A 12,989-nucleotide genomic window follows, 5' to 3' on the forward strand; every position below is an offset into this window, starting at 1 on the left:
GTGGTGAGAGCGAAACAGGCCAGCTTGACATTTCTAGGTGAGTGCTTACTGGTCGAAAAATCGATACGTTCAGCAAATCCGTACAATCCATTAAGCTTTTTACACGATTTTATCAATTGTAGAGATCATTGTAGCACTGTTCTTTTAAAACATAACCCTCCTGGGGAATACTTTCAATCGTAAAAGCGACTACATCCATATGTTTCAATCGAAGCGAACAAGGATCAAAGAAGTTATATAAAAAAAGAGAAATAAAGTTTGAGGTTCAGAAAATGAAAAAGTGCATATTTAAAAAACCTTGCGTGTGGTGGTAGAAAAAAGTGTCGCTGGAGATGCTGGGTATCGATCCCAGTACCTCTCACATGCTAAGCGAGCGCTCTACCATCTGAGCTACACCCCCTTGGTGAAGGGAAGGCGATAGAAAGCAAATACATGCACGTGTACACCGCTCAGAATCAATAATATGTTCATGTTTTCCAATAAAACATAAAAATAGGACATCATTTGCATAATATTTGAAAGCAATGTGCAAAAGAAAGAGTAATTTCAAGATTTCATTCAATTTCAGTTACTTTGTCGTGCTTTCTTTGCCTATATTCGTCAGCATTTGTGCTTTTAAAACACACGTACAACTTGTTTTGAAAGTTATTTTTATATAGTGCATGAAATATATCGATGCTACCAACCCCAAATTTCATATATTTACAATTACAAACTAGATCCAGCCAAAACTATAGCTTCAATAAACATATTTCACAACAGTACAATTTACCGTTGTGACCCAACAATCTGCTACCTCGCTTGCCCTATATCTTCAGCCAACCATCTACATACGCAACCAATCCTGCCCCGTTTGGCTCTAGCAAACATCAAACATTCATGTACGATTTGTTTCATGGTCGCCATTATTATCCTAACCATTGCCCTTGGATTATCGGCCAAGATAAACTGGCCCCTCCTGATTGAAATCCGATACCCGGTCCAATTGTGTTTGTTTTTGTCCACTCGGCTACCAAATCCGTTGCAACCCTCCATTTCGTCACCATAAATTTAACGTAACAATTCAACATCCCGAAAGCAAACGTTACCGTGCGAGCGGGAAGGGAAAAACTCGCCCCGTAATCAGCTACTTTGTATCAAACTTTCTATTTATTATTCTAACAACCGTCCCGGAATGGCCTTACGCCAATGTCAACAAGGACGTGATAACTGTTCTCTAGTCTGTAGCTGTCGGGAGGGACTTCCAATCCTGAAGCAGTTTGTTTCGTTGCTAACTGAACATCACAAATTAATAACATTGTCATGAGACATCATACGGACATGCTGTTACCCCGCTCGTATGACACAAATTCGGCTACAAAAAAGGACACAAAACACATCGAAAACAAATCGAGAAAAACTCGTTCCGGAAGTAGCGGCAAACGGTTCCGGAGTAGAGAGATGACGCGCCGCGCCATCAGTTGGCGGCATGAGCGCCTTTTGTCGTCCCTTGTTGCTGCCGGTGGGATAGTTTTGCCGCACGCAGGGTGACACAATTCGGCAAAACATGAAAGCAAACGCCGGCACCAGAAACGCATCCCGCCGTATGCGCGCGACATCCGAGCACGATCGAGACATTTCAAAGTATCGCATTACGTGGAGGGAATGTTTCTTCCTTTTTTTGCGCGGGACACAATCCGTTCGCAATCCAATTTCCGTGCATTCGTTTGTGATTTGTCTGGGCGAAAGGACGAATGTTTTCGATGTGTACGTTGGAGGAAAAAAAGAGCGAAAGAGGCGTTGTGTTTTAAACCGATGTTTTGCATCATTCGTTCCGTTGAATTCGATACTTTCTAGCTGTACCTTAAGAATGGTAGGAAACACGTTTTTGGTTTATTGTTAAAATCATCGGTATTGGAACAAGAAAGCAAAAAATATAATTATTTGTTTGTCTTATCATCACGATCTTAGCAATGGTCTAAGCTGTTTGTAAATATCCCTCTTACGATTTTATTACCCTTCCTGTAGCACACAGCTCTTGCATGAATGCGCTTCTAAATTGCACCATTTCATCAGCCCTCATTCCAGCGATGATTTTGTACAACCGTGCCACAAAAACATGGAAATTAATTCATCAAAAATTCCTTTGTTTCTTATCACTTTTTTTTGTTCAACCACAGTGTTGGTCGTTGCTCAAAATCTTGTTGCAAACGATCGTTTTATAACCCCTCCAATCATAGCCTTTTGCAGAACACTCGACACAGTGCAGCATAAATCTTTAGATCCCTAGGACACACGTCGCAGCATGACCCACAGTGCATCACGTAGCTGTGCTGTCCTGTAAGTCCTTCCGGTACCCCGTGACACCCTCAATTTATGATGGGGTCAATTACATCGTAGGAAGCCCAACACCAATCAAGCAAACAAACGATCGGTCGTCAAGCCTCAGAAACGAAGAAAATAGAAATACGCCTGGCTTTGGCTATAATTCCTTCCCAGTAAATTCCTGAGAAATGTACCACAACAGCAAATTTTTGTTCAAATGTATTCCGTTTCACTCGAAATCACAATGGCGCGAAAGCTCGTGTTTTATGATCGTGTAAGGAAAGGAATCTTTTACGAAAGGAAAGGAATCCGGTAAGAAAACACTGACGAGGCGAGTCACACCTCCACGCTGGAATTGCATTGTTTCCCACATAACATAACAGATGCATTTACCCAGGGGTTTAGACATAGTTGCCATGGTAATGTAGGATTGAAAAGAGGACTTTTAAACCCCAGCAAGACATGAGATCAGCACTCGGTTGAAAAAAGAGCGCCCTCTGTCTAGAAAAAAAAGCAATACAACGCAAACGTGCTTTCTTGTGAACGATCATCTGTCATTTGACCAAACAAACAAACACGCGTAAACAGTATTCCCTGTAGCAGCGCAGATTATGGATGACCTTCCTTTAACTAAAGTCAAACTAAAAGCTTCACCGTGCGGGTAAAGCAATGGTGAGTGATGGAGAAACTATTAGGTTCCTGGTACAAAGAAGACCAACCAGCTCCAAATATCAAATTGTTCCCCCAATGCCCCTGAAGGCCGTCGAAAAGAAAAGCCTTACTCTTCGGTCATCTTTTGATTGCAAGCGTAGTAACGCTACACAAAATCCACAATTTTGACGCTTCACACGCAAGAAAAAATGATGATTGAAACATCAAACAGGCTCAGGCCGGTGAGTGTGTGTGTGTGGGTATGCGTCGTCCCATCGTTACCGAGCCCTGCCGTCGTCAGTGTACACCGTCGTTGAAATGACGAAATGAGAAATTGAAATAAAAACGCCATATATTATGACATATCGCTATTGTATGGCTTAATATTTATGATGTGTAATTTATCTTGCCTCTCTACCACTCTACCTCCATCCTATCCCCAGTCACCCGGGTTGTGGGTGAATCGGGTATAGATTTGTTTGTGCTTTCTTCAGCTTTCTTGCGTCTTCTTTCCGACGACCGGCACCGGACTTTTATTGATAACTGATGGGGTGTCGTTCGTCTCCCGTTCGATGACGTGCCGGTGCTGTTGTTATTGTTGTTATGGGGCGAATATCTCGCCCCGGGGAATAAAAGAAAACGTTCGTCGTTCTATTCAGAACAAGCTTCAGAATTGCTTCACCGAGGGTGCACAGCGTGATGCTTCGCTCTCGCGCAACGGCTAAGACGTTGGACGTTCCTTTCGACGCTTAGAATAGCTCAATGCAACAGGTTGCCATGGAGATGGCTCGGTATGAGAACGGTTTTTCGTTCGGGAACGGTTTTCGTAAGGAATTCTGTTGAGATTTATGACGCGTTGCGTGTAATTAGATTTGTGTCGCAGGGAAGCTTTCCGGAGAGAATTATGAGTCGCGAGGTGCACGAATAGAATTCCAGGAGCAGGTCGATGAAAAGGGCATAACGTTTTATTACAATAAAACTTTTGTGATGTATTACGATCATTCTAGTGATCTGATACAAGTTCTCAATACTCGATCATTAAATTAATCATTATGGGGATTTTCGGTACTAAAAAAAATCAACAGGCTCTTTATTAAATTGCTTCATGCTTTTGTTATTTATGGATTTCAATTTAAGGAATTTCTGCTACAAATTCCACCTCCTTGTTCGGTGCTTCTCTGAAATCATCTAAATATTTACTTCATTAGATCTCCTCCTTAACAATTTCCGCTCCATCAACGCTGCACGTGTTCTTTCCTACGCGAAGTGTTCCATCATCCGTTTGTCATACATTGCCACAAGAAACTGCATCCAGTTTGCGCATCACAAAGCGGTAGCAACATTCAGCCCCGTTCAAAAACCGTTCCAAACGCAACACGACAACCCAATCAGCCCATGCTCAATCATGTGTCTCAACAAATCAGTTCCTCCATTCAATGCACTCATCCAGAAGGGAAAACAAAAACCACAAAACCCGTCGATCGGAAGCTGCATCGCATTGCACCTCGAGCTTTGCATTGCTGCATTCTGCCCGTGCAAAGTACGCCCATCCGTCAAAGCGAGATATCCCCGTCAAACGTCTCGATCATGTTTGCTCGCTTCGATACCAATTTCACGCGACGCACACCCGGCCCGGATCCCGCTTCTTGCGAAACCACCTTTTGCAGGCCCAGGTCCACAGTCCGGCTGCGAAAACCGGTGTATTAGCAAATGGCGAAGGACAAAACAAAACCCGCCCAACTACAACAAACTCTCGCCTACTTGGCGAAGTAGGGGCAGGCAGACAAAACAGAGGGAGAGGCTTTATTATTATGGTAATGGAAGCAAATGCACCCGAAAGCGATGCATCATCTGGATCGATCGCATTCAAACACCGGGGTGCATTCCCCGGATTGGTGACAAGCGTACAAATAGCATGGAAGCGTACCACTGGGCAAAACCGTCATCGAATCCACTAATCCATACGTGTGCATGTGGATAGGTCAAATCGCTCACTATGACAGAGTACAGGGACAGGATGGGGTAGGTGAAGTTGTCAGGCTTCGTTCCACTTGCTTCCATTCAACGCCAGGAAGCACATTGAAATGTCGCTCTTTTTCAACATGCAAAATCGATCCTTCTCAAGCATCTAGCGTTTGTCTTCTTCAAGCAAGTGAGAAATCTTCAGGTCTCACTGCTAATTATCCCTCTCTCGCTCTGTCTCTCTTTCTCTATCGCTCTCCGGATTGTGTGTATGAAGATGTATCGCAAGTCCCCGGGGAAGGGCACACGGATTGAAGTCATCCCTGCCGGGCAACGAATGATGACGGACGCCCGGTCCCGGCCGGGATCGGGCAAGCTGAGTTCTCGGTAGCAACGCATTGTTTACCTGTCATGTCAATGCAAATTGCCAATGCGATGACCGGGAACGTAGATGATTGAGTGCTCTCCGATGCATTTGCGACGCAAAACGATGCCGGATGCGTTGATTTTTCAATCGGTTTGAAATTGACTCACCTTGACGGGGCTGAGCTGAGGTAGTATTACGGGAGCACGATGAGTTGTGTGTAATTGATGTGTATGAGAACATATTTTATTGAACTTCAACGATCATCTGAATATCTCCGTTGCTGCAAGCTAACTTGGCCCACTATTTATGCCCTCCTTTCTTTTCACATTCATCATCCCCAAAACAGCGCTCGGTTCTCGCGGTGTCGAATTTCCTTTGATCTCATGCGGCACCTATACCTCATTGATCCTACGCAATTGGCATTTATTTTCGGGCCTCGATTGAAGTACCGCCGCACTTAATGCATACTTATCAAGCATGAAAGTAGGAGCAACTTGTGGTGCTATTACTGGTATCATGGTCAACGGAACTGTTTGCTGCTTCTTTAGTAACATTTTTAAAATAGAAACAGAGAAACTAACTGCAAACAGTTCTAGAATTTGCTCACAGATGGCGCTTAAAGCTACTATACTCGTTGAGTGATCTTTTAATGAAGACAAAGTTCAATTTTTTTTTTGTTGCGTTTTCCACCAACGTTAACATCAAATTTGAACTCCCCAATTAATGAGACAGAATTTTGACTTCTCCAACAATCTCCAGCGTTCGTCAAACATCAAAAGAAATTGCTCCAAACCCTTCGTGGCGCCATCATGAAAGCAAAAATCGCGCCGCCATCGCCGATAATTATCAATATTTTCACAACAACGTAAACCCATTCAAAGGTACATTGGGGCTGTCGATTTCCTCCACGATCCCGCCGGTTCTTCCCCACCGTTCTGCAAAACACCTTTTCATTGAACCACACGCCGCACCCGAAAGATCATCGGCAACGCAGCACAGCAAAGGGCTTCAAAAACCAACTAACCAACGAACGCAAACACAAGCTCCCGGGACGGTAGTGAGTGTAGGAAACAATTGTTCGACCATTCATTCACCGGGCCTTCTGTGTTTCGCTGCCGAAAAACCGCTCACTAATTTGAGTGGTAAGGAAGGAGGGGGAGCTGTAGCAGATTGTTGGCCTCTGGCCGGCCCAAAACCCACAATGATCCGTTTGGACATCGCATCATCGTACGGCACTATCAGATTCTCATCGCGAAGCTGCGGGCCAGTTTTTCATTCATCAGCAGCAGCACAATGGATCCATTACAAAAGGGAAATTGCTACGAATGTGTGAAGCAGGCAAGACGGGCAACAAAACCGCACCGCATACGATATAACAGAAAATTACATACCGAAAGTGTTATACGCCATTTTCAAAACATTAATGCCATATAACAACAAAAAGATGCTGAAGCAAAACAACCGTCTAAGGGAGTCGGTGAGCGGAGCGACGGGGATGAAGAAATTGCAACTCCGCAACCGAATGGGCATGGCGAGGCGTGCGGGTTGTGCGTACCGGGTAGTCCCGGTTGATGGCGAGGGAAGATCAGTGCTGACAATCTGTAATCTAGCGCGATCTGCCGCCACTACCGATGGCTCCAGGCGCTAGAAAGTAAGCTGTACGCCCACTCTGCAATGGAAGTCTCTAAGCTGGCGCACTGGATAACTGGTTTGATCCACACTGGGTGGACAGGCAATAGTGCCCCCTGGTCCCCCGGTAGGTCGTCCGAAAGTGGGAACGTCCATTGATACCGTTGACCGTTGGTGCGATGTGAGATGGTTCATTAAGTAATGGATCTTATGATTAGGACCAGCGTCCACCAAACGCGACCACTCCAGGCTTTTGCGTCTGCCCAAGTTGCCAATAAGTGCACCAAGCAGCTACACTCCTGTGCCTGTGCCATCGCCAACTGTTGCTATTCATCAATGAAGCTTCACAATTCCGTGTTGTGAAAGGGGTTCGGCGAGTTCGTCGGTTGCGGGCTTGATCGATACCGTTCGATCGACACAATTCCACGTACGATACTTTCCAACGGACTGTGGTGTAAGCGTACGAAAGTTTGTTATAAATATAGCTCACCCTTCGGTTGGTACATGCGCGGCGAATGATTAGCATGACGCTAAGTTTACTCTAAATGAGTGCACCAGTTGCATCGAGGCCCACTGTACGCGATAGCTGCCGTGTCGGATAATTGTCGAAAGTTGCTTCGCCAGCTCGCTAATGATGAGTGAGTTATGACACCGTTTCTCATGCTCATGCAGGGGGTTGATTTTCACTCCCCTCAGATAGGGCACAAATCGTTGTCCCCATTGCTGGGCTGGCTCAACCGAATGGGAGGGCATGCAATCGGCGACGCGAAACGATCACACTCATGCACAACAATTATCTGACAGACTTGCATAAACAACGAAGGCATGTTGGATGCCATGTTCCTCGGGTCTTAACTCTTTGTGAGGTGTCTCTCCCGCGCGTAGTCATTTTACAGTTATTATTTGTCTGTAATTTGCCAACACCTTCTGGTGGTTAGGTCATTCGTAGCGATTATTTGGAAAAGGGTGTTTTTTTCTTCCTCTATTCAATGTCTTGGCATTAGTGACGGAAAGGGTAATTTATATTATTAGCTAGCGGACACTATTTCGACAGCTCCTCAAGGTGTGGACAAATGGGACGTACAACGTTGACAAGATGGCAACATAAATTGCCATCCAAGATGTTGACGGTAATGAAGTTTTTGAGTTTTTTTTTTTAATTTCGCAAGTTATTACTGAAAATCGATATCAGTCTACACAATCCCAGTTTTCAAAATCAGTTTTCCTTATCTATTTAAAATGGAATGATCTGTCTACATAAAACTAAATACAGTAAATTTCCTTTTCAAATCAAATGCCGTAAAAATAAATAAATCACTAATTTGTTATTTCCAACGCTAGAGGCAAGCTTATATATAGAAAATTTTAGTTTTGAATAAAAAATGGTGTTGAAAAATAATTAATAAAAATCGACTTTCACTAAACTAAACCGAAATCAAATCTTCAAACGATTGACCCTGAAATAAACAGAAACAAATTACATTAACTTCAATTGTTCAATTGCTTAGTGCTTTATTTATGTTCAATATTTTATTTAAACAATCCAAAGCGCTTACAACATTTCGCTCTAAATTCTCAAAACTCCATTTCTTGACACCCAACCGAGCTGCATCGTCTCAATATCCCTGGATGCAGTTTAAAATTCGTAAAAATTTCCCATACACTCTCAAGTGCATCGTCAAGATGGCTTATGCGTTCGATCTCCCTTGGGCAGCATTTAATTGCACGCACACATATCCAGAAAACTACACGACGTTTTTTTTTCATAAATAATCAAATAAAACCAGCATACCCTATCCCACGAGCACGATCGATTCGATTGATCCTTTCCGATTGGTGGCCGGTGTGCCGTTCCTTGCGCCCGTTCCCAGGAAACTACTCATCCACGACCTCCCACCGGGCCCACCCGAGCTGGTCGGGCGCGGCCCAATAAAGCAACCACTTAAGCGCCGCTTCTAGTCACGTCGTGCCCTCACCTGAACGACACCGAGCGCGTCCCGGCGTCAGGAATAAGGGGGTTCGCACTCGCACGCTTACCCGCGATTCCTTCGTCTTCTTGTGTTGGTGAGAGATTTTTTTTTTGTTTGGCGCCCCCCATCGTGTCGGTGACTTGTCTCCGCCGTGGACGAGAAAACTTTCCCCAGGACGGATTTTATTGCTCACAGCCGGCACAGCGGGGACACCCTCTTCCGGTGATCCTTGATTTCTCCGTTTGCCGCTCAAGTGTTGACAAAACCAATTGACTGCTCAACGACACGCGTTTCTTCGTTCGCGATGCTGCGGAGCCGTGTGACGAGCGACTTCTAAATCGTTCTGCTGCGTTTTCTCCCTATTGTTAGGGTAGTATGGTAGGGAGATCTCAATCATAAGCACACTCTTTTGAATCGATCGCTGGGAAATGGAAAATTGTTTCCATACACTCTTTTTTCAGCGTTTGAAATACATTTAAATCTAATTGCTCAAAAAATATATGCATATATTCTGCTCTACAACAACCCTCAAATCCTTATATGTCGAAAGCCTCAATTAGTTAAGCGTCACATCACACACACACACGCATCAGCCGCCTATAATTACCCGTTCAAAAGCGTGTGCACGCAAAAGGAAGCAACATTTGACGTTGGAAATTGTACCTTAACAAACGCTGGGTCAATTGCTTATAGAAAAAAAAAGCTTAAACCATGCACTATGTAATTTGCAACCACCAGTGCAGGATCACCGGTACAGGACGTGTGGGCTTGAAAAATAGGACTTTTGTCTACGCCGACTACCAGCACCTTTCTCTTGTTTGACACTGGACTGACGCTATCCTTTCTCTATGCCCAACTCGAACGACTCGAACGCCCCAAAACACCGTCCCGGAGCCGCTTGAAACTCCTTCCCGTACTCCTCAGCACTCCTCAGTCTTAGCTGACCAAACGGCCCGGCCACCGTTCTCGGCCCGGAAGAGGGCCTGGGGCAAAAAGGAGAGTCCGAGACAGCCCAAAACACAATAGAAACATACTTCAAGTTGGCCGTCACTTCTTTCTTAACCGTCACCCCCTGTCGGCTTCCCATGTTGAGCTCTCCAAAACCCATGTTTCGGAGGTACCTTTGGGCTTAACAAAAGAGACCGCCACGGACCGATTCTATCGCGCGAACAGATTCGCCGGTAAACGCCAACAGTCTCCGCTAGCTTCCGAACAGCAAGTGAAGAGTGCGGGAATGGTTGAATCGAAAAATAGAAGGTGTTTATTTATGCACCCAACCGGATGGTGGCGACTCCCGGGAACAATGGCGCCGCTGGCCGCTAGGAACACGACGGAACGCGGGAGGAATTGCAACCCACCGAACGGAGCGTCACGCACACAAAAAAAAGCAAAGCAGAACAGAAAACTGACCAGTCACACACACAGACAGTGCGCCAGGAAGCCCACCGTTCAGGGCGGCTATCTCGGTGGGACGGGCCCCGAACAACATCCCGAGCTGTCAGCCAGCCCGAGCGCTCGACTCTTTTGACTTTGTACCTGGCGCAACCCGAACTGGGACTGGGAATTAGAGGGGAGGAAAAAGGCGCCCCGTCATCTTGTTTAATTCGCACCTGTACTTATCTTGTGCGGGTTTTCCTTAAGTTTTGTTTACCTAAACGTGTTATTAGGCTGATACGTGGTTTTGTTTTCCTTCTCATTGTTGTCAGCAGTCAGGAGTGTTGCCGGGGGAAGAAGTGTTGCTGCTGTTTTCTTTTTTTTGTGATTTTTTTATATATTTTCATATTGTTTTTCTTCGTGCGTGACTGCACACGCAATCGAGCTTGATGTGTGTTTCAGAAAAGTAGACGTTGAATCACGACGGTAGCTTTGAAGTGTATTGAGCAGCAACCATTTGAAGCGTGTGTGTATGTGTGTGTCTACCTATACTTTCAGTATTGCCGTAATAAAACGTTGATTGCATTGACAGAAAGGTGGCCAAAAACTTGAACGAAAGTCAACGCACCGCTAAACACTGGTGAGCAATATTGTGCAATACCATTTCACGAAAACAAGGGCTCAGAAAATAGTCATCATTTTTTTATATTTTGATTATTTAAAAATCGGGCAAGCCATATCCTGCAAATGACGTCTAAGAGAGCAGTTTGTATTATATATTTCCCATAATTAAGATAAATTAATAAGAGCAGTGTAAAATGTAAATTTTAAATTTATCCAGCAATGTAAATTTTATAAATTAAACTATTCAATTTAATTAAACTATGCTCATTATTACAACTAAAATTGATGTGCAGAATTGAGTATAATAAAAAATAAAATAAAATAAATGATACACGAATTTCAATAGCCCAAATGGGATTGTTACCAACTTAAGCTTAAAACTTCAAATTTCAACGGACTATAGGAACCATAAAGGCAATATAAACGCTTCTAAAAGTCTTCCAAAATTGTGCCATCAAGACTACTTGAATGATTTAAAATAAATTCCAACATTCAATTTAATTCACAAAATAATGATGAAAAAATGAAAATTACCGTTTGATAGTCATGAAATTGAATTTACTCTAACTTCAGCATCGATTCTTCCGATTCTCCCTTGTTTTGAATACAAAAAGACCTACTTTAGAGTACTTTTCCGATTGACTGTCAGCAAGACAATCCTCAATCAGCTACTCATCAGCTAATTGAACACATCCCAATCGTCCTGTTCAATCGTACCAGCCACAATCTTCTTAACGCTACAAAACATGGCAGTGATCGTTTCAATATATGTCTCTGTCTATGTGCGTGTGTGTGTGTTTGGTCCGCCATCACCCGGCAAAACAACGACCCCGGGAGGAAAGCAAGCTGCATATACCGTGAACCGACGACCGTGCACACTTACTGCAAGGGGGAAAAGCGTTACAGAATTAAAACATTATTGTGCGACAGTCGCACATAAATCAAGTGCCATAATTCGATTAAAGTCGACCCACCCCGAACACGGCTGCGGCAAGAGCGGCGATACTCTGCTCGGTGGTACTACCCCTAACACTATCCCGGGCTGTGTGCACAGGATTCCACCAATTCCACGCACTGGGCTCGTTCCGATATCGATGCAGATGGATGGTTTTCCGAACCGAATCACTTCCCCTTTTCGGAAGTGCAGCATTCACTCACTCACTCTCTCTCTCTCCTCGCTTCGCCAGAACGCCGAGAAATACGTGTAATTGACGGCTGCGGAAGCAACATTACGGTGTTTCCATTGTAACACCCGGGCAAAGCCCTGGCCGCACACGCAAAGCCCCGTGGAACATGGCGAACGGAAGGAGACACTCCTCTATTTTACACCACTTAGGGAAGGGCTATCAAAAAAAAAACACCCCGTTACCCTCCGTACGCTATCATTCGGCAACATTCTGCACACAGATTGCACCCCGCTTTTTCTCTCGGGGGAAAGCTGCCGGCACCGGAGTGTAGCGAAGCATCTTTGTCGGCAGGGCGAGACGCGTGTTTTCCGTTTTTCTGACAGCGACGACTTTCAATATTGATATTGAACACATTTTCCCGCGCGCGTCATTGCGCGAATCGCTTGAACGGTGGGCATATTAGCCACGTTGGACCAACCGTTTTGCGCGTCATTGGAAGACAATTAATTTTGCGCCACGGGGTGCTGTGCGCGAACGGTGCGCGTTGATGCTTGTTACGCGAATTTATTTGGACGTTAAATTCGCCACAGTGAAGCGATTAAATTTAAATGCGAGTTTTAGAATGTAGAATATTTAGCTTATTGGTTTTGTATGCTATCGCGCTACAGCTCACAGAAGCACAACAACAACAACAGACACCTCAATATGACAGCCCGATGTCACATGCGCTCGACATGACTTTTGAAAGCGGGACAAAACTGTCCATCACATTCATCACCCATGACCGGCGTACGCTTTTTATTTCCATCCTTCTCCCTACACATATTACACAAAAAAGGGGTTTTTCTTTCCACATTTTCATTTGTGTTGTACGGGGTGGAAAAAAACGAAAACCATTCCCATCTACCAGTAACACACACCAGCTAATAAAGCGCACGAAAAATGACTACAGAAGAAACACGCAAGCAGCTCAAAAAACCC

The 12,989-nt window shown here is 44.5% G+C and overlaps 1 non-coding gene across 1 annotated transcript; it reads right to left on the reverse strand.

Annotated features, from left to right (window-relative positions):
- Positions 1–327: 327 nt before the first annotated feature.
- Positions 328–400, reverse strand: Trnaa-agc. The gene has a single exon. It is a non-coding gene; the product is annotated as a tRNA-Ala (tRNA).
- Between the last annotated feature and the right edge of the window lie 12,589 nt (positions 401–12,989).

Source organism: Anopheles merus, chromosome 3R (assembly GCF_017562075.2).
Source record: "Anopheles merus strain MAF chromosome 3R, AmerM5.1, whole genome shotgun sequence".
NCBI classification, from domain to species: Eukaryota; Metazoa; Arthropoda; class Insecta; order Diptera; family Culicidae; genus Anopheles; species Anopheles merus.